This window comes from Oncorhynchus tshawytscha, linkage group LG02, assembly GCF_018296145.1.
Source record: "Oncorhynchus tshawytscha isolate Ot180627B linkage group LG02, Otsh_v2.0, whole genome shotgun sequence".
Taxonomy (NCBI): Eukaryota; Metazoa; Chordata; class Actinopteri; order Salmoniformes; family Salmonidae; genus Oncorhynchus; species Oncorhynchus tshawytscha.
In genome coordinates, this window is record NC_056430.1 from 34,994,984 (window position 1) to 35,015,907 (window position 20,924).

The 20,924-nt window shown below is 43.2% G+C and overlaps 2 long non-coding RNA genes across 3 annotated transcripts; both read left to right on the forward strand.

The window, feature by feature from the left end:
* Window positions 1-9,346: 9,346 nt before the first annotated feature.
* Window positions 9,347-11,984, forward strand: LOC112262141. 2 transcript variants are annotated; one of them, XR_002955297.2, is made up of 3 exons: window positions 9,347-11,525; window positions 11,683-11,803; window positions 11,944-11,984. It is a non-coding gene; the product is annotated as an uncharacterized LOC112262141 (long non-coding RNA). The 2 variants fall into 2 exon arrangements; XR_002955299.2 differs by lacking the exon at window positions 11,944-11,984 and having other exon boundaries at window positions 9,347-11,221; window positions 11,423-11,525; window positions 11,683-11,932.
* A 20-nt stretch (window positions 11,985-12,004) lies between these two features.
* Window positions 12,005-12,819, forward strand: LOC112262136. The gene is made up of 3 exons (XR_002955295.1): window positions 12,005-12,046; window positions 12,138-12,228; window positions 12,508-12,819. It is a non-coding gene; the product is annotated as an uncharacterized LOC112262136 (long non-coding RNA).
* Window positions 12,820-20,924: the final 8,105 nt, after the last annotated feature.

Below are 20,924 nucleotides of genomic sequence, written 5' to 3' on the forward strand. Positions count from 1 at the left end.
ACCAGCTTCACCTGGAATGCTTTTCATTCACTCTGCTGTCCAACTCATCCCAAACCATCTCAATTGGGTTGAGGTCAGGTGATTGTGGAGGCCAGGTCATCTGATGCAGCACTCCATCACTCTCTTTTTTGGTCAAATAGCCCTTACATCGCCCGGAGGCGTGTTGGGTCATTGTCCTGTTGAAAAACAAATGATAGTCCCACTAAGCTCAAATCGCTGCAGAATGCTGTGGTAGCCATGCTGGTTAAGTGTCCCTTGAACTGTAAATAAATCACCAACAGTGTCACGAGCAAAGCACCACCACACCATCACACCTCCTCCTCCATGCTTCAAGGTGGGAACCACACATGCAGAGATCATCCGTTCACCTACTCAGCGTCTCACAAAGACAAGGCGGTTGGAACCAAAAATCTCAAATGTGGACAGATTTCCACCGGTCTAATGTCCATTGCTCGTGTTTCTTGGCCCAAGCAAGTCTCTTCTTATTATTGGTGTCCTTTAGTAGTGGTTTCTTTGCATCAATTCAGCCATGAAGGCCTGATTCACGCAGTCTCCTGAACAGTTGATGTTGAGATGTGTCTGTTACTTGAACTCTGTGAAGCATTTATTTGGGCTGCAATTTCTGAGGCTGGTAACTCTAATTGACTTATCCTCTGCAGCAGAGGTAACTCTGGGTCTTCCTTTCCGGTGACAGTCCTCATGAGAGCCAGTTTCCTCATAGCGCTTGATGGTTTTTGCGACTGCACTTGAAGAAACTTTCAAAGTTCTTGACATTTTCCTTATTGACTGACCTTCATGTCTTAAAGTAATGATAGACTGTAATTTCTCTTTGCTAATTTGAGCTGTTCTTGACATAATATGGACTTGGCCTTTTACCAAGTATGGCTATCTTCTGTATACCACACATACCTTGTCACAACACAACTGATTGTCTCAAATGCATTAAGAAGGAAAGATTTCATAAATGTACTTTTAACAAGGCACACCTGTTAATTGAAATGCATTCCAGATGACTACCACATGAAGCTGTTTGAGAGAATGCCAAGCGTGTGCAAAGCTGTCATCAAGGCAAAGGGTGGCTACTTTGAAGAATCTCAAATACGAAATATATTTTGATTTGTTTACATGATTCCATATGTGTTATTTCATAATTTTGATGTTTTCACCACTATTCTACAATGTAAAACCCTGTAATGAGTAGGTGTGTCCAAACCTTTGACTGGTACTGTATGTAATATGCACGAAACAAAAATATAAACGCAACATGTAAATTCATGGTCCCATGTTTCATGAGCTGAAATAAAAGATCCCAGAAATGTTCCATATGCACAAAAAGCTTATTTATCTGACATTTTGTGAACAAATTTGATTTACATCCCTGTTAGGTATCATTTTTCCTTGGCCAAGATAATCCATCCACCTGACAGGTGTGGCCGATTAACAAGCTGATTAAACAGCATGATCATCACACAGGTGCACCTTACGCCGGGGACAATAAAAGGCCATTCTGACATGTGCAGTTTTGTCACACAACACAATGCCACAGATATTTCAAGTTTTGCAATCCACTGGCCACAATCAACAGCCTGATCAACACTATGCGAAGGAGATGTGTCATGCTGCATGTGGCAAATGGTGGTTACAGCTGATACTAACGGGTTTTCTGATCAATTTTATTCAGGGATCTGTGACCAACAGATCCCTGATTAGGGCATAATTAGGGCATAATTAATTAATTAATTTATTTCAATTGACGGATTTCTTTATATGAACTGTAACCAGTAAAATCTTTGAAATTATTGTAGGTTGCGTTGGTATTTTCATTCAGTTTACATAATATAATGACATTAACTGTACTGTAGCATCTTTCATATGCACCCATTAACACCCATAATTGTCCTAGGAAAGCAGAGATAATTTGTGCAGGATTATAGTACAGTATAGATACAAAATGCTGGGTTCACTCAAGTAACACGTTGCGTTCTCAACAGTAATCTCACATTGCACACAGTGACATTACAGATCCCAATGACTGATCAGTGTTGCAAAATCTGATGGAAATGAACACAACCATGACCTGACATGACTTGCAGATGATATCTCAAGCAGAACTTCTCAACATCTCTGTTTATAAGGCCCTACATTTGGACTGAGAAGACACCTGAACTTTCTGAATACTTTTTGAGGAAGGCAGAGGTCATCTTCTCTCTGCTGACTTTGGTAAGGATATTTATGATTTTGGTGTTTTACTCATAACAAAGATATGTATGCCACAAATAGATCAAATAGATTTGTACCCGTTGCTCTCAAAACATTGTAGAAGTGAAATAATAATGCATATATTTTATATGGACTTATTTTATTGTGCATAAATCTGTGATATACTGTATATTCTGAGTAACACACTGTGTTGGTATAACTCTGTACATGAAAAGAACTGCAGTGAGACTACCAGAGCACCACCATTGTCCAGGTCATCATGGGAGTCATGACTGTGTCTGTTCTTTTCTGTGTCCTCCTCACCTTCCTGGGGACCGAGGTGACTGGTGAGTGACAGCCATGCTTGAGCTCAATCCCATCTCCACTCCAGATACAGTGTACATAGAAACGTTTTTCCATAATTTACTCTCAGGATTTTTTAGTTTGGTTCAATCTGTTATTGTGGTAATTTTGCATGGAACATACAGCTTGCAGGGATCTGAAATATGTGTCTTCTCAGGGAGGTCTCCCCCATGGTATCCCAATTTACCCCAACCAATGGAGAGATTTGCAAGAAGATCTGAACCAATTACAGATCTGTACCAGTGTCCATCTGGGTTTTCTCGACCCAACCATTTCTGGAGCACTTGCTACCGTTTCGACAGCAGTTTGAAGTCAATGTCGGCAGCAAATGTAAGTTTCATGACTGATGTTTACTGACATGCATCCCATTTAGAGTGATGATACGTGAGGTGGAAGATAGTTTGTTGTATTGTTCATCCTCAATATATGAATATGAATGAGATGGAACGCCTATATCAATTCAGCTTTATGGATGATACAAATAAAGACAATGAATGAATATGAGAAGTCAATGTCATGCTCTTGCTTCCTCGTACAGAATGCATGCCGTCAAAGAGGTGGATCCCTTGCTTCTATCACTAACAGTAAGGTGTACGAGTATGCTCTTTCCCTGGTAGAAGATGGATATATCTGGGTTAAGGGGAGCCATGAGGTAAAATACCCTATTCCTAGTCCCCAAAGCACTCTAATTTAATATTTATTTTGGTTAATACTGGCTACCAATTAAATACGGATGTTAACTTTTCCCTTTTCTCCCTGGCAGTCTGGATTTCCCCAGAAGAACTGGTTGAAAGGCTCTGTGCGTGACCAGAATGGAAAGCATGAGGGCTGCTTGGCATTGGTGAAATTTGGTGGTCAGTATCACAAACTTATTCTTGTTTTGGTAACAGTAAACAATAGGGGTCTGGTAAAATTACTTCTATAGGGACCACAGATTAACTGTGTTCATATAGTTGTGCCACAACTGTCTAGACAAATGTGCTCTGGAACCCCACTTCGTGGAACCCCAAGTAGAATGATCTAAGGGCTGGATTCAATCCGTATCGCAAACGTGCAGAGGAACTTCTGCGTTAAAACTCCATTTAAATTTAAATTCAATGTTCCCTTGTTCGCAGAGAATGCATTCATGGTAAATGCTGCATATGTCATCTCAATCAGAAATTACCTTTACATTTTAACTCGGATGTTCTGCGATACGTTCCACGATACGGTGAGCAGGAGTGCAATGTCGATTCACTCCATAGTGGGTTTTTATAGTGGTAGAGGAGCTGCTCTGGTTAAATACAGAATGAGAAAGTTCTGTCATTTTCATCAGTCCCATTCAGTGAAGGGTCAACAGCCGTACGTACCTGTTGTCCATGGTCATTGTTCTTCTGTTCTGCCTTGCCCTGAAACTCACAAGGACATTCTCCTTTACAGAAAAAACAGGTTTTGATGATATCAGCTGTTCCAGAGTGGACAACACCGCGTTCGCTCTCTGCGAGATAGAAACGTCTTAATTCTTCGTGTAAGAAGGCCAAACAGAGAGTGGATTTTGCCAATACTCTCTGATTTTCTTTTTCTACTATCGCACCAAATTGTTCTGAATTGACTTTAAGTCTAATACTCAGAGACAATATCATGAAAAGTGATGTAATAGCTACAGATTCATACATAATGATACATTGATTCAATTGTATTTCACGTGGCCTTTTTTCTACTGAAATTAATAGTCTGGTTTTGCAATGGAATTGTCACTGTAGTATTCTGGAAGCTATCTTTAAGATACTGTACCAAACATGTGGGTACATACAAAAAGGTTTGATTCCCTTACAATCCCATTTCAAGATGAATTATATAATTATGAAAACATAGTTATTCTCAATACTTACGCTAACAGTGGAAATAGTCTATATCCATTATATCTGGAATATCTATTGAATTTGTGAAATTGTTGTGCCATGTACATCCCTCCTTGCTTCCTGGCATATCTTTTTGAATAAAAACATTCAGCATCACCCTGTCTCAGCATGATCAACTTATATCACTGTAAAATAAACAACATCAATCAGTAGGGTCATCTCAACCAGCAGCACTTACATAAATAGTATGTCCACTATCTAGTCATATTTTATTGATCATATTTGTTAACATTATTATAAAGTGTTATGATTGTTTTTAATATCTGTGTTCTTGCATGTACATTGATTGATTGATTAATCTTATGCTACACACAGATAAATAGCATACATTTTTCTAAACAAATCCAATCAGTTAGTTTGATTTATTGCACCTGTTACTGAAATGGTTGTTCCAGTTTAAATGGTTTAGGTAGTCTCCTTATCAACTTTCCTAACCCTGACAGTCATTTCAAATACAGGTTGCAGGTGAATAAAAATTCAAACTATTGGATGTCCTAACCTTGGCCGGATTCCAATAGGAATTACACTTCACTTTGCAAGCCAGTATAATGTGACTTGCAGGCCTGATGTGGACTGTAAAGCAGGAGTTTCCTAAAACCACTGCGGTAGGGTCAAATTAGGCCATCAATGTAAGTTCTGATGATATATGTGTTGTAATGTTGTAGAGTTACATTTTAATGATAGCATTCACCTAGGTACTCATTTGTTGCGTGTTTGAATCTCATCATGGACAACTTTAGCGTTTTAGCAATTTTGCAACTACTTACTACTTTTTAACTACTTAGAAAGTTAGCTAACCCTCCCCTCCCCTTAACTTGAACCCTTTAACCTAACTCCTAACTCTACCCTTAATCTAAACCCTAACCTTAACCTCTAGCCCAGCTAATGTCAGCCATCTAGTTAACGTTAGCATTAGCCACCTAGCCATCCAGCTAAAGTTAGCCACAACAAATTGGAATTCGTAACATATCATACCTATTGTAAATGCGTTACATATTGTACAAATTGTAATTCGTAACATATAACATGAATTGTAATTCGTAACAGATCATACAAATTGTAATTCTCATATGATACAAAATGTATGATGTACATCCACAAATTAATACATACATACCAAACATAACATATCAAATCAAATCAAATCAAATTTTATTTGTCACATACACATGGTTAGCAGATGTTAATGCGAGTGTAGCGAAATGCTTGTGATTCTAGTTCCGACAATGCAGTAATAACGAGCAAGTAATCTAACAATTCCAAAAAAACTACTGTCTTATACACAGTGTAAGGGGATAAAGAATATGTACATAAGGATATATGAATGAGTGATGGTACAGAGCAGCATAGGCAAGATACAGTAGATGATATCGAGTACAGTATATACATATGAGATAAGTATGTAAACCAAGTGGCATAGTTAAAGTGGCTAGTGATACATGTATTACATAAGGATGCAGTCGATGATATAGAGTACAGTATCAACGTATGCATATGAGATGAACAATGTAGGGTAAGTAACATTATATAAGGTAGCATTGTTTAAAGTGGCTAGTGATATATTTACATCATTTCCCATCAATTCCCATGATTAAAGTGGCTGGAGTAGAGTCAGTGTCATTGACAGTGTGTTGGCAGTAGCCACTCAATGTTAGTGGTGGCTGTTTAACAGTCTGATGGCCTTGAGATAGAAGCTGTTTTTCAGTCTCTCGGTCCCAGCTTTGATGCACCTGTACTGACCTCGCCTTCTGGATGACAGCGGGGTGAACAGGCAGTGGCTCGGTGGTTGGTGTCCTTGATGATCTTTATGGCCTTCCTGTAGCATCGGGTGGTGTAGGTGTCCTGGAGGGCAGGTAGTTTGCCCCCTGGTGATGCGTTGTGCAGACCTCACTACCCTCTGGAGAGCCTTACGGTTGAGGGCGGTGCAGTTGCCATACCAGGCGGTGATACAGCCCGCCAGGATGCTCTCGATTGTGCATCTGTAGAAGTTTGTGAGTGCTTTTGGTGACAAGCCGAATTTCTTCAGCCTCCTGAGGTTGAAGAGACGCTGCTGCGCCTTCCTCACGATGCTGTCTGTGTGAGTGGACCAATTCAGTTTGTCTGTGATGTGTATGCCGAGGAACTTAAAACTTGCTACCCTCTCCACTACTGTTCCATCGATGTGGATGGGGGTGTTCCCTCTGCTGTTTCCTGAAGTCCACAATCATCTCCTTAGTTTTGTTGACGTTGAATGTGAGGTTATTTTCCTGACACCACACTCCGAGGGCCCTCACCTCCTCCCTGTAGGCCGTCTCGTCGTTGTTGGTAATCAAGCCTACCACTGTTGTGTCGTCCGCAAACTTGATGATTGAGTTGGAGGCGTGCGTGGCCACGCAGTCGTGGGTGAACAGGGAGTACAGGAGAGGGCTCAGAACGCACCCTTGTGGGGCCCCAGTGTTGAGGATCAGCGGGGAGGAGATGTTGTTGCCTACCCTCACCACCTGGGGGCGGCCCGTCAGGAAGTCCAGTACCCAGTTGCACAGGGCGGGGTCGAGACCCAGGGTCTCGAGCTTGATGACGAGCTTGGAGGGTACTATGGTGTTGAATGCCGAGCTGTAGTCGATGAACAGCATTCTCACATAGGTATTCCTCTTGTCCAGATGGGTTAGGGCAGTGTGCAGTGTGGTTGAGATTGCATCGTCTGTGGACCTATTTGGGCGGTAAGCAAATTGGAGTGGGTCAAGGGTGTCAGGTAGGGTGGAGGTGATATTGTCCTTGACTAGTCTCTCAAAGCACTTCATGATGACGGATGTGAGTGCTACGGGGCGGTAGTCGTTTAGCTCAGTTACCTTAGCTTTCTTGGGAACAGGTACAATGGTGGCCCTCTTGAAGCATGTGGGAACAGCAGACTGGTATAGGGATTGATTGAATATGTCCGTAAACACACCGGCCAGCTGGTCTGCGCATGCTCTGAGGGCGCGGCTGGGGATGCCGTCTGGGCCTGCAGCCTTGCGAGGGTTAACACGTTTAAATGTCTTACTCACTTCGGCTGCAGTGAAGGAGAGACCGCATGTTTCCGTTGCAGGCCGTGTCAGTGGCACTGTATTGTCCTCAAAGCGGGCAAAAAGTTATTTAGTCTGCCTGGGAGCAAGACATCCTGGTCCGTGACTGGGCTGGGTTTCTTCCTGTAGTCCGTGATTGACTGTAGACCCTGCCACATGCCTCTTGTGTCTGAGCCGTTGAATTGAGATTCTACTTTGTCTCTGTACTGGCACTTAGCTTGTTTGATAGCCTTGCGGAGGGAATAGCTGCACTGTTTGTATTCAGTCATGTTACCAGACACCTTGCCCTGATTAAAAGCAGTGGTTCGTGCCTTCAGTTTCACACGAATGCTGCCATCAATCCACGGTTTCTGGTTAGGGAATGTTTTAATCGTTGCTATGGGAACGACATCTTCAACGCACGTTCTAATGAACTCGCACACCGTATCAGCGTATTCGTCAATGTTGTTGTCTGACGCAATACGAAACATCTCCCAGTCCACGTGATGGAAGCAGTCTTGGAGTGTGGAGTCAGCTTGGTCAGACCAGCGTTGGACAGACCTCAGCGTGGGAGCTTCTTGTTTTAGTTTCTGTCTGTAGGCAGGGATCAACAAAATGGAGTCGTGGTCAGCTTTTCCGAAAGGGGGCGGGGCAGGGCCTTATATGCGTCGCGGAAGTTAGAGTAACAATGATCCAGGGTCTTTCCACCCCTGGTTGCGCAATCGATATGCTGATAAAATTTAGGGAGTCTTGTTTTCAGATTAGCCTTGTTAAAATCCCCAGCTACAATGAATGCAGCCTCCGGATAAATCGTTTCCAGTTTGCAGAGAGTTAAATAAAGTTCGTTCAGAGCCATCGATGTGTCTGCTTGGGGGGATATATACGGCTGTGATTATAATCGAAGAGAATTCTCTTGGTAGATAATGCGGTCTACATTTGATTGTGAGGAATTCTAAATCAGGTGAACAGAAGGATTTGAGTTCCTGTATGTTTCTTTCATCACACCATGTCACGTTGGCCATAAGGCATACGCCCCCGCCCCTCTTCTTACCAGAAAGATGTTTGTTTCTGTCGGCGCGATGCGTGGAGAAACCTGCTGGCTGCACCGCTCGGATTGCGTCTCTCCAGTTAGCCATGTTTCCGTGAAGCAGAGAACGTTACAGTCTCTGATGTCCCTCTGGAATGCTACCCTTGCTCGGATTTCATCAACCTTGTTGTCAAGAGACTGGACATTGGCAAGAAGAATGCTAGGGAGTGGTGCACGGTGTGCCCGTCTCCGGAGTCTGACCAGAAGACCGCTTCGTTTCCCTCTTTTTCTGAGTCGTTTTTTTTTTTTGGTCGCTGCATGTGATCCACTCGGTTACACTGGTTGTAAGGCAGAACACAGGATCCGCATCGCGAAAAACATATTCTTGGTCGTACTGATGGTGAGTTGACGCTGATCTTATATTCAGTAGTTCTTCTCGGCTGTATGTCATGAAACCTAAGATGACCTGGGGTACTAGTGTAAGAAATAACACGTAAAAAAACAAAAAACTGCATAGTTTCCTAGGAACGCGAAGCGAGGCGGCCATCTCTGTCGGCGCCGGAAGTATATATATATATAATACTTTTTGAGCGTCCCTGTTGGACGTACTGCCAAATTCTCTAAAACGACGTTGGAGGCGGATTCTGGTGGAGAAATTAACATTCAGTTCTCTGTCAACAGCTCTGATGGACATTCCTGCAGTCAGCATTGCAATTGCACACTCTCTTAAAACTTATATCTGTGGTATTGTGTTGTGTGACAGAGCTGCACATTTTAGAGTGGCCTTTCTTTGTCCCCAGCACAAGGTGCAACTGTGTAATGATCATGCTGTTTAATCAGCTTCTTGATATGCCACACCTGTCAGGTGGATGGATTATCTTGGTTTAGGAAAAATGCTCACTAACAGGGATATGAACACATTTGTGCATACAATTTGAGATAAATACGTTTTTTGTGTGTATGGAACATTTCTGGGATTTTTTATATCACTTTGCGTTTATATTTTTGTTCAGTGTCAAATCTGCTTACTCGTGGTAGCTAGTCAATTAAATACTTTTCCATTTTTCATTTTTAACTAGTTAGTAAAAATGTATTTCTACATATTCATATTCTATTCTTCACCTTGAAATTGGGAAGTATGATCAGTGGAGGCTAGGTTTTGTAGTATGATCAGTGGAGGCTAGGTTTTGTAGTATGATCAGTGGAGGCTAAGTTTTGTAGTATGATCAGTGGAGGCTAGGTTTTGTAGTATGATCAGTGGAGGCTAGGTTTTGTAGTATGATCAGTGGAGGCTAGGTTTTGTAGTATGATCAGTGGAGGCTAGGTTTTGTAGTATGATCAGTGGAGGCTAGGTTTTGTAGTAGATCAGTGGAGGCTAGGTTTTGTAGTATGATCTGTGGAGGCTAGGTTTTGTAGTATGATCTGTGGAGGCTAGGTTTTGTAGTATGATCTGTGGAGGCTAGGTTTTGTAGTATGATCTGTGGAGGCTAGGTTTTGTAGTATGATCTGTGGAGGCTAGGTTTTGTAGTATGATCTGTGGAGGCTAGGTTTTGTAGTATGATCTGTGGAGGCTAGGTTTTGTAGTATGATCTGTGGAGGCTAGGTTTTGTAGTAGATCTGTGGAGGCTAGGTTTTGTAGTAGATCAGTGGAGGCTAGGTTTTGTAGTACATCAGTGGAGGCTAGGTTTTGTAGTAGATCAGTGGAGGCTAGGTTTTGTAGTAGATCAGTGGAGGCTAGGTTTTGTAGTAGATCAGTGGAAAAAGGTTAAATTCCATAAAAAGCAACAAAATGTAAGAATTGTGCCAGGGGTTTTACTGTACATTTCCAATAGTCACAGTGTGCATGTCAACATTACAGGGTTGCTTAACTTCAGAACCTTCTCTGCACCTGATCACAGGTCAGTTAAGGATATTGGTTGCTACGACTTTAGTTGCTTGTGTTTCGAACAGCATTACTATACAGTATCTGTATAATTTTTTTTATCATCTTTGAACATTATTCAATGTATCATCCTACATTTGTTCATTAAGGCAGGTAAAACTAAGGTTTTAACTTTGAAGAAGTTTTCGGGGACACTAGTGGTCATATTTGGTCTCTTAGGCTACTGTTCATTCTGTGTAATATTACATAACTGTCCATGCAAGTCTGGAAAGGTGCTACAGTACAAATGCAGGTGAACATGCGAAGCAATGGGAGGAACAATGTAAGAACAGAAAACTGATGGGTGCTTACTATTTGAAATCTGTGAACCTAGCTAATTATTGAATGATTATCGATTATTGATTCCATTGAGTTTATGGGCTCAGTTTTCACAACGAGAACAAGAACAAAATATGTTATATTGTCAAACATCTTGGGCCTTAATACCCACTATATAATACCCATTAAACATGATCATTTTCATAAGAAGCAGAGATTATTTGTGCAGGCAGTATAGATACAACATGCTTTGTTCAGTCAAGTAACACATTGCATTCTAAACATTAAAGTCACATTGTACACAGTGACATTACAGATCCCAATGACTGATCAGTGTTGCAGAATCTGATGGAAATGAACACAAACATGACCTGACATGACTTGCAGATGATATCTCAAGCAGAACTTCTCAACATCTCTGTTTATAAGGCCCTACATTTGGACTGAGAAGACACCTGAACTTTCTGAATACTTTTTGAGGAAGGCAGAGGTCATCTTCTCTCTGACTTTGGTAAGGATATTTATGATTTTGGTGTTTTACTCATAACAAAGCTATGAATGCCAGATAAACTTGATTTGTACTTGTCACTCATTAAAATGATGTAGAAGTGAAATAATAATGCATATCTTTTGTATGGACTGATTTATACATAGTTATTTAGTTTCTGAGTACACACTGTTGGTATAACTCTGTACATGAAAATAACTACAGTGAGACCACCAGAGCACCACCATTGTCCAGGTCATCATGGGAGTCATGACTGTGTCTGTTCTTTTCTGTGTCCTCCTCACCAACCTGGGGACCGAGATGACTGGTGAGTGACAGCCATGCTTGAACTCAATCACATTTTCTTTCCAAACACATAGAGTATTTACTCTCAAGATTTTGTTGTTTGGTTTAATTTGTTATTGTGGTAATTATTCATGCAACATACAGCTTGCAGGGATGTGAAATATCTGTCTTCTTCTCAGGGAGGTCTCCACCAGGGTATCTGGGATTAGCTGCACCAGTGGAGAGATTTGCCAGAAGGCCCCCACCATGGCCCAATCAGAACCCATGTCCTCCAGGGTTTTCTCGACCCAACCGTTACTGGTGAACTTGCTACCTTTTCGACAACAGTTATTCCTTATTCCTGGAGTACTCTAATTTAATATTTATTTTTATTAGTCAAGGACCTTATGTAACAGTATAACTTTAGACCGTCCCCTTGCCCATACCCGGGCGCGAACCAGGGACCCTCTGCACACATCAACAACAGTCACCTACGAAGCATCGTTACCCATCGCTCCACAAAAGCCGCGGCCCTTGCAGAGCAAGGGGAACTACTACTTCAAGGTCTCAGAGCAAGTGACGTCACCGATTGAAACGCTATTTAGCAACCACCAAGTAGATGCTGACATTGACTTTTCCCTTTTCTCCCTGACAGTCTGGATTTCCCCAGAAGAACTGGATGAGAGGTTCTCAGCGTAACATGAATGGAGAGAGTGAGGACTGATTGGCACTGCTGAAAATCAATGGTCAGTAACACAAACTCACAACCGTCTGGACAAATATACCGTACAACCTTTCTGGAACCCCAAGTATAAGGATCTGTGTGGTCTGTAGATGTTGGGTGAGCAGGAGTACAATTGAATGTTAATACACTCCATCGTGGGGTTTATAGATGTGGAGGAGCTCTGGTTAAATACAGAAATAGACAATTCTGTCATTTTCATTGGCCGCTTTCAGTGAAGGGTAAACAGATGTACCTTTGTTCTGTCTTGCCCTTCAACTCACAAGGACATTCTCCTCTACAGGTGAAGCAGGCTTTGATGACATGAGCTGTTCCAGTATCGTCACCTCTGCCAAAACTCTCTGCAAGATTCATACTTCAATGGACTGACTTTTCCTAGGAGTCCAAATAGAGAGTGCAAAAGGGATTTTGCTCTCTGATTTTCTTTTTCTAGTATTGTACAAAATTGTTCTGAGTTTGATTTAAGTTGAGTACTTTGAGACAATATAATGAAAGGTGACGCAATGGCTACAGATACATACATAATGATACATTGATTCAATTGTATTTTTGAAAGCAGGGTAAATACTTGATTAAACAAGGGATACAAAGAATATTTGAAAGCACGTGCTTCCACACAGGTGTGGTTCCTGAGTTAATTAAGCAATTAAAATCCCATCATGGTTAGGGTCATGTATAAAATGCTGGGCAGGCCATTATTTTGGCTACCATGGTTATGCCCCCATAGAATCCACAGGGCACGAATGGTCACTGAATGGTTTGATGAACATGAAAACGATATAAACCATATGTCATGGCCGTCTCAGTCAACAGATCTCAAAGCAACTGAACACTTATTGGAGATTTGGGAGCGGTGCCTGAGACAGCTTTTTCCACTACCATCAACAAAACACAAACTGATGTAAATTCTTGGTGGAAGAATGATGTCGCATCCCTCCAATAGAGTTCCAGACACTTGTAGAATCTATGCCAAGGGGCATTGAAGCTCATGGTGGCTCGTGGTGGTCCAACACCCTGTTAAGATACTTTATGTAGGTAATTCCTTTCAATACATAATCATACTTTGATTCAATTATATTTTGGGTGGTCTTTTTTTTAATTGAAAATGATTGTCAGGTTTTGCAATGGAATTGTACAGTTGTGGGATCTGAATTTGATCATTATTTTCTTGCTGAGGAAATGCAACTTGTTGTGTTCCACTTTAAAATGTCAGACTTGATTAGCCCTAAAAAAAACATGTATCAACCCCTACAAAAAATGGCCATTAATTATAATCCACATAATAATTAACATTTCCTGTTGCTCCAGGATAATGTTCCTGCTGTAACAAACTGGCTCAAATTAAGGTCTTACATCAGAATTCTGGAAGTTAAGATTCAGTAACAACGATTTACAGTTGAAGTCAAAAGTTTACATACACTTAAGTTGGAGTCATTAAAACTCGTTTTTCAACCACTCCACAAATTTCTTGTTTAACAAACTGGTTTTGGCTAGTCGATTAGGACATCTACTTTGTGCATGACACAAGTAATTTTTCCAACAATTGTTTACAGACAGATTATTTCACTTATAATTCACTGCATCACAATTCCAGTGGGTCAGAGGTTTACATACACTAAGTTGACTGTGCCTTTAAACAGCTTGGAAAATTCCAGAAAATTATGTCATGGCTTTAGAAGCTGCTGATAGGCTAATTGACATCATTTGAGTCGATTGGAGGTGTTCAAGGCCTACCTTCAAACTCCGTCTTTGCTTGACATCATGGGAAGATCAAAAGAAATCAGCCAAGACCTTAGAAAACAATTGTAGACCTCCACAAGTCTGGTTCATCCATAGGAGCAATTTCCAAACACCTGAAGGTACCATGTTCATCTGTACAAACAATAGTACGCAAGTATAAACACCATGGGACCACGCAGACGTCATACCGCTCAGGAAGGAGATACGTTCTGTCTCCTAGAGATTTACATACTTTGGTGCGAAAAGTGCAAATCAATCCCAGAACAACAGCAAAGGACCTTGTAAAGAAGCTGGAGGAAACAGGTACAAAAGTATCTATATCCACAGTAAAAAAGAGTCCTATATCGACATAACCTGAAAGGCCGCTCAGCAAGGAAGAAGCCACTGCTCCAAAACTGCCATAAAAAAGTCAGACTGCGGTTTGCAACTGCACATGGGGACAAAAATCATACTTTTGGGATAAATGTCCTCTGGTCTGATGAAACAAAAATAGAACTGTTTGGCAATAATGACCATCGTTATGTTTGTAGGAAAAAGGTGGGAGGCTTGTAAAGCCGAAGAACAGCATCATGTTGTGGGCCTGCTTTGCTACAGGAGGGACTGGTGCACTTCACAAAATAGATGGCCTCATGAGGGATGAAAATGATGTGGATATATTGAAGCAACATCTAAAGACATCATTCAGGAAGTTAAAGCTTGGTCGCAAATGGGTCTTCAAAATGGACAATGACTCCAAGCATACTTCCAAAGTTGTGGTAAAATGGTTTAAGAACAACAAAGTCAAGGTATTGGAGTGGCCATCACAAAACCCTGACCTCAATCCTAGAGAATATAGAACATTTGTGGGCAGAACTGAAAAAGTGTGTGCAAGCAAGGAGGCCTACAAACCTGACTCAGTTACACCAGCTCTGTCAGGAGGAATGGGCCAAAATTCACCCAACTTATTGTTGGAAGCTTGTGGAAGGCTACCCGAAATGTTTGACCCAAGTTAAACAATTTAAAGGCAATGCTACCAAATAGTAATTGAGTGTATGTAAACGTCTTTGGTTAAGGTGTATGTAAACTTCCGACTTCAACTGTATATATGTATATTTATATTGTGGCGCACAAGCCACCTGGGAGAAACTCGTGAAGGCCTGGTGACAGACAGAATCTACATCACACGGTGATGGCTACCTCTGCTGGATGTGCCAGGTCTCGACGGGTCCTCCTAATTGGGGCTAATTGAGGTTGGTGAGTAATCAAGGGGCTGATTGCTCACCAGCCAGCAGGGCAGCACACAGGAGGGTTGGAGGTAGACCTTGGAGGACCTCATGGGAGCCATAGGAGATGGACCAGAATACTACTGTTCACGGAGACGCATGCCAAGTCTGAGAGCCGTGGGAGGGGATGGAAGGAAAACCCCACCACCATGCTCCCCTATCTGACAGTCACCTGGGCTAAAGGACTGCAGCCGGGGAGAGTCGACCTGCAGCTGACGACCCCAGGTTGATGGAGACCAAGGGAGGTGTTTTGAGTGTGGCACCCGGGGTCGACGGTCACGACACCCACGCTCTGTTGGATTCTGGGAGTGTATTAATGCTCGTACAAGACCGCCTGCTGGCCCATCCGACCGACCGTGGTGAGGTCGGATCATCTAGAGGACTGACTATGATAGAATAATGATTTACTATCCATGTTTGGTAGCTGACGATAAGTCTGGTGCTGTCTATATGGATGTATTTTCTCTGTGGTTCACAGGGTGAACTCTAAATTACTCTCAATAAGGTTTTATTGTCCTTTCAGGAATTCTGTCTCATTTACACTGGTCTCATCCTCCACACACGTTCTTAGATGCTTCAACTGCTTGTGGAGATTGGGCTTTGGTGGTCAGTTTACACTGTACACTTGGTATCATTTTGTTGGTTGGTTTTGGCTTGAAAGGTTACACCTTCAGATGTTGCAAATGGAATTACATGCCTTCATTTCCTAGGTTTCGAGGCCTCTGGCCTAGTATGCATATTTTTGTTCATGCTTTGCCTTGTAAGTTAACCTTGGAATCTATTTGTCTAGAATAATGCTTTGTTAATTTCTGTATTGCCTTCTAACCTAAGTTTTCTTTTGTATGTGAATCAATTCATTTTACAAAGGTATTAAATAATACTTACTTTGATATTCGCTTCTCATGACCATTCCTTGATGTTAGCCAGCTAAACACATAATACTTGCACATGGTTCAACTGTAGTGTCTTGCATATTGCTAATTATCTTTATAGAGTCAGATAAAAATGTTAATATTAGAAGTCGTATGTGAGGTATAATATCAAATATACTGTACATAAAATGTCAAATATTACTACCCACTACATAGAGACGTACTGTAAGGACCTGATGCTGGAAAGGAGAAGCAGGTACGGGGAGTCAGACATTTATTAGGGTATAGACATAGAACACGACAGGAACACCGTCAGCACACGGGTTAACAAGGGCATATGACTAACAATCCCAAAGCTGGGAACAGAGCTTGGGAACAGAAAGATACAGGGAAGGTAATGACACAAGTAATTGAGTCCACGTGAGTCCAATGATTGCTGATGCGCGTGACGGGGGGGAAGGTGGGTGTGTGTACTGATGGTGGCTTGAGTGCGTAATGCTGGGCATCCTGGCGCCCTCGAGTGCCGCGGGGCGTGACACGTACAGAAAGAGGGTAATTCGTACATTTTCAATCTGAACATTTTGTATAAAGATAAGCATTATGTTTTTAGATTATAAGAGTAATTGTTGGAGGCCTGAAACAGTCTTTCTCAACTCAAGTTCAACTGTCGCCGGGGCGCACTGCCTTCATATCATAGGCCTGCAGTAGCTAAAGCTTAATAATAGCCACACTATTCCAATCCTTCACAAATGTTTCTAAACTTTATTAGGGTTATATCAAAAATGAAGTCGTACCATTGTTTACAGGGAAAATATGAGCAGAAGAGCAAATGTAAACTAGGGACAAAATGCACTGCCCTGCCCTCCCTAAAAAACACACAATCCTGCCCAAAGCTCCACAAAAGCTTGACAACCCCCCTATTGTAGACCACACCTCCGTGTGGTATATCGTGTGGCATATCGTCCATTGCTTATTACAAGTAATTCCATGACAAAACTCCATTACAAAATATGCACATGTGAAATGCATTTTCCTAATTGTTAACGTATGTACAGTTGATGTCGAAAGTTTACATACAGTACACCTACATACAGTACACCAGTACAACCAAGTACATTTAAACTCAGTTTTTCACAATTCCTGACATTTAATCCTAGTAAGAATTACCTGTCTTAGGTCAGTTAGGATCACCACTTCATTTTAAGATTGTGAAATGTCAGAACAACAGTAGAGAGAATGATTTATTTCAGTTTTTATTTCTTTCATCACATTTCCAGTGGGTCAGAAATGTACATACACTCAATATTTGGTAGCATTGCCTTTAAATGGCTGAACTTGGGTCAAATGTTTCAGGTAGCCTTCCACAAGCTTCCCGCAATAAGTTGGGTGAATTTTGGCCCATTCCTCCTGACAGAGCTGGTGTAACTTAGTCAGGTTTGTAGTCCTCCTTGCTCGCACACGCTTTTTCAGTTCTGCCCACAAATGTTCTATAGGATTGATGTCAGGGCTTTGTGATGGCCACTCCAATACCTTGACTTTGTTGTCCTTAAGCCATTTTACCACAACTTTGGAAGTATGCTTGGGGTCATTGTCCGTTTGGTAGACCGATTTGCGACCAAGCTTTAACTTCCTGACAAATGTCTTGAGATTTTGCTTCAGTTATATCCACATAATCTATTTTGTGAAGTGCACCAGTCCCTTCTACAGCAAAGCAGGGCCACAACATGATGCTGCCACCCCCTGTGATAAGGTGCGTCTCAGTGAGAGGTGTAGGAGTCAGGCGCAGGAGAGCAGGGATTTCTGAGAAGCGTGTTTAATATAGATATATGTATATATATATATATATATATATATATATATATATATATATATATATATATATATATATATATATATATATATACACATAGTCCACCAATACAAAATTGGCATAGATGAAAATCCCAAACTACGCTCTCGAAGGAACAGAAACTCGTGTCAATACACGGAGGAACAACCACAGTTCCGACACTTCATACACGTACGTAATAGCGAAAACAATAAACAGCATAGATAACCGAACGCAAATACCCACAAGCTTAATCCTGTACGAATTAAGGAAGGCAACAGGTGCCCTATATACACACAAAACAACCAGAAAAGGAAAAAGGGATCGGTAGCGGCTAGTAAACCGGCGGTGACGAGCACCGAGCGCCGCCCAAACAGGCAGAGGAGTTACCTTCGGTAGAAGTCGTGACAGTACCCCCCCCCTGACGCGCGGCTCCCGCAGCGCGACGACGCCGGCCACGAGGACGACCCGGAGGACGAGGCGCAAGGCGGTCCGGATGGAGTCGGTGAAACTCCCTTAGCATAGGTGGATCCAGTACGTCCTCCACTGGCACCCAGCATCTCTCCTCCGGACCGTACCCCTCCCAGTCCACGAGGTACTGAAGACCCCCCACCCAACGCCTCGAGTCCAGTATGGACCGAACTGCATACGCCCGACATCGGAGGGGCGGAGGGACCTCCCGCACCTCAGCCACCACCGGCCTGAGGAGAGACACATGAAACGAGGGGTTAACACGGTAATAAGGGGGAGCTGTAACCTATAACACACCTTGTTTATTCTCCTCAGGACTTTGAATGGCCCCACAAACCGTGGACCCAGCTTCCTGCAGGGCAGGTGGAGGGGCAGGTTTCGTGTCGAGAGCCAGACTCGGTCCTCGCTGTGGTGGCGGTCAGCACTGGCCTTCTGCCACCCTTCGGCCCGTTTAAGGTACCCGTGGGCGGCCTCCCAGGTTTCCCTTGAGCGTCTCACCCAATCGTCCACCACAGGAGCCTCGGTCTGACTCTGATGCCATGGTACCAGGACCAGCTGATAGCCCAACACACATTAGAAGGGCGACAGGTTCGTAGAGGAGTGGCGGAGTGAGTTCTGGGCCATCTCTGCCCAGGGGATGTACTTCGCCCAATCCCCTGGCCGTTCCTGGCAATACGACCGCAGAAACCTACCCACATCCTGGTTCACTCTTTCCACCTGCCCATTACTCTCGGGGTGAAACCCAGAGGTTAGGCTGACCGAGACCCCCAAACGTTCCATGAACGCCTTTCACACCCTGGACGTGAACTGGGGACCCCGATCAGAAACAATATCCTCAGGCACCCCGTAGTGCCGGAAGACGTGAGTAAACAGGGCCTCTGCCGTCTGTAGGGCTGTAGGGAGACTGGGCAAAGGGAGGAGACGACAGGACTTAGAAAACCGATCCACAACGACCAGGATTGTGGTGTTGCCCTGTGATGGTGGCAGATCGGTCAAGAAGTCAACCGACAGGTGTGACCAAGACCGCTGTGGAACGGGAAGGGCTTGTAACTTCCCTCTGGGCAGGTGCCTAGGAGCCTTGCACTGAGTGCACACTGAGCAGGAGGACACATAAACCCTCACGTCCTTGGCTAAAGTGGACCACCAGTACTTCCCACTAAGACATCGCACCGTCCTACCGATCCCCGGGTGACCAGAGGAGGGGGACGTGTGAGCCCACCAAATTAGCCTGTCTCTAACCTCCAGTGGAACATACACCCGTCCCGCTGGACACTGTGGCTCAACACGCGATGCTCGCTCAATGTCTGCATCCACCTCCCACCTCACAGGTGCCACTAGACAAGAAGCCGGGAGGATGGGCGCAGGATCAATGGCCCGCTCCTCTGTATCATATAGTCGGGACAGTGCGTCTGCCTTAGTGTTCTGGGAGCCTGGTCTATAGGAGATGGTAAACCTAAATCGGGTGAAAAACATGGCCCACCTTGCCTGACGAGGGTTCAGTCTCCTCGCTGCCCGAATGTACTCTAGATTACGGTGGTCAGTCCAGATGAGAAAAGGGTGTTGGGCCCCCTCAAGCCAATGTCTGAACACCTTCAGGGCTCTGCCAACAGCCAGCAGCTCCCGATCCCCCACGTCATAGTTTCGCTCCGCCGGGCTGAGCTTCCGAGAAAAGAAAACACAGGGGCGGTGCTTCAGTGGCGTACCCGAGCGCTGGGAGAGCACGGCTCCAACCCCAGCCTCGGATGCGTCCACCTTCACTATGAATGCCGAGCGCCGCCCGAACAGGGAGAGGAGTTACCTTCGGTAGAAGTCGTGACACCCCCGTGCTTCACTGTTGGGATGGTGTTCCCTTTTTCCTCCAAACATAACGGCCAAACAGTTCTATTTTTGTTTCATCAGACCGGAGGACGTTTCCATAGTCTGTTTTTTTGTGGCAGTTTTGGAGCAGTGCCTTCTTCCTTGCTGAGCGGCCTTTCAGGTTATGTCGACATAGAACTAATTTTACTGTGGATATAGATACTTTTGAACCTGTTTCCTCCAGCTTCTTCACAAGGTCCTTTGCTGTTGTTCTGGGATTGATTTGCACTTTTCGCGACAAAGTACATTAATCTGTAGGAGACAGAACGTGTCTCCTTCCTGAGCGGTATGATGGCTGCGTGGTCCCATGGTGTTTATACTTGTGTACTATTGTTTGTACAGATGAACGGGGTATCTTCAGGCGTTTGGAAATTGCTCCCAAGGATGAACGAGACTTGTGGAGGTCTACAATTCTTTTTCTGAGGTCTTGGATTTATTTTGATTTTCCCATGATGTCAAGCAAAGAGGCACTGAGTTTGAAGGTAGGCCTTGAAATACATCTACAGGTACAGCTCCAATTTACTCAAATGATGTCAATTAGCCTATCAGAAGCTACTAAAGCCATGACATAATTTTCTGGAATTTTCCAAGCTGTTTAAAGGCACAGTCAACATGGTGTATGTAAACTTCTGACCCACTGGAATTGTGATGCTGTGAATTTTAAGTGAAA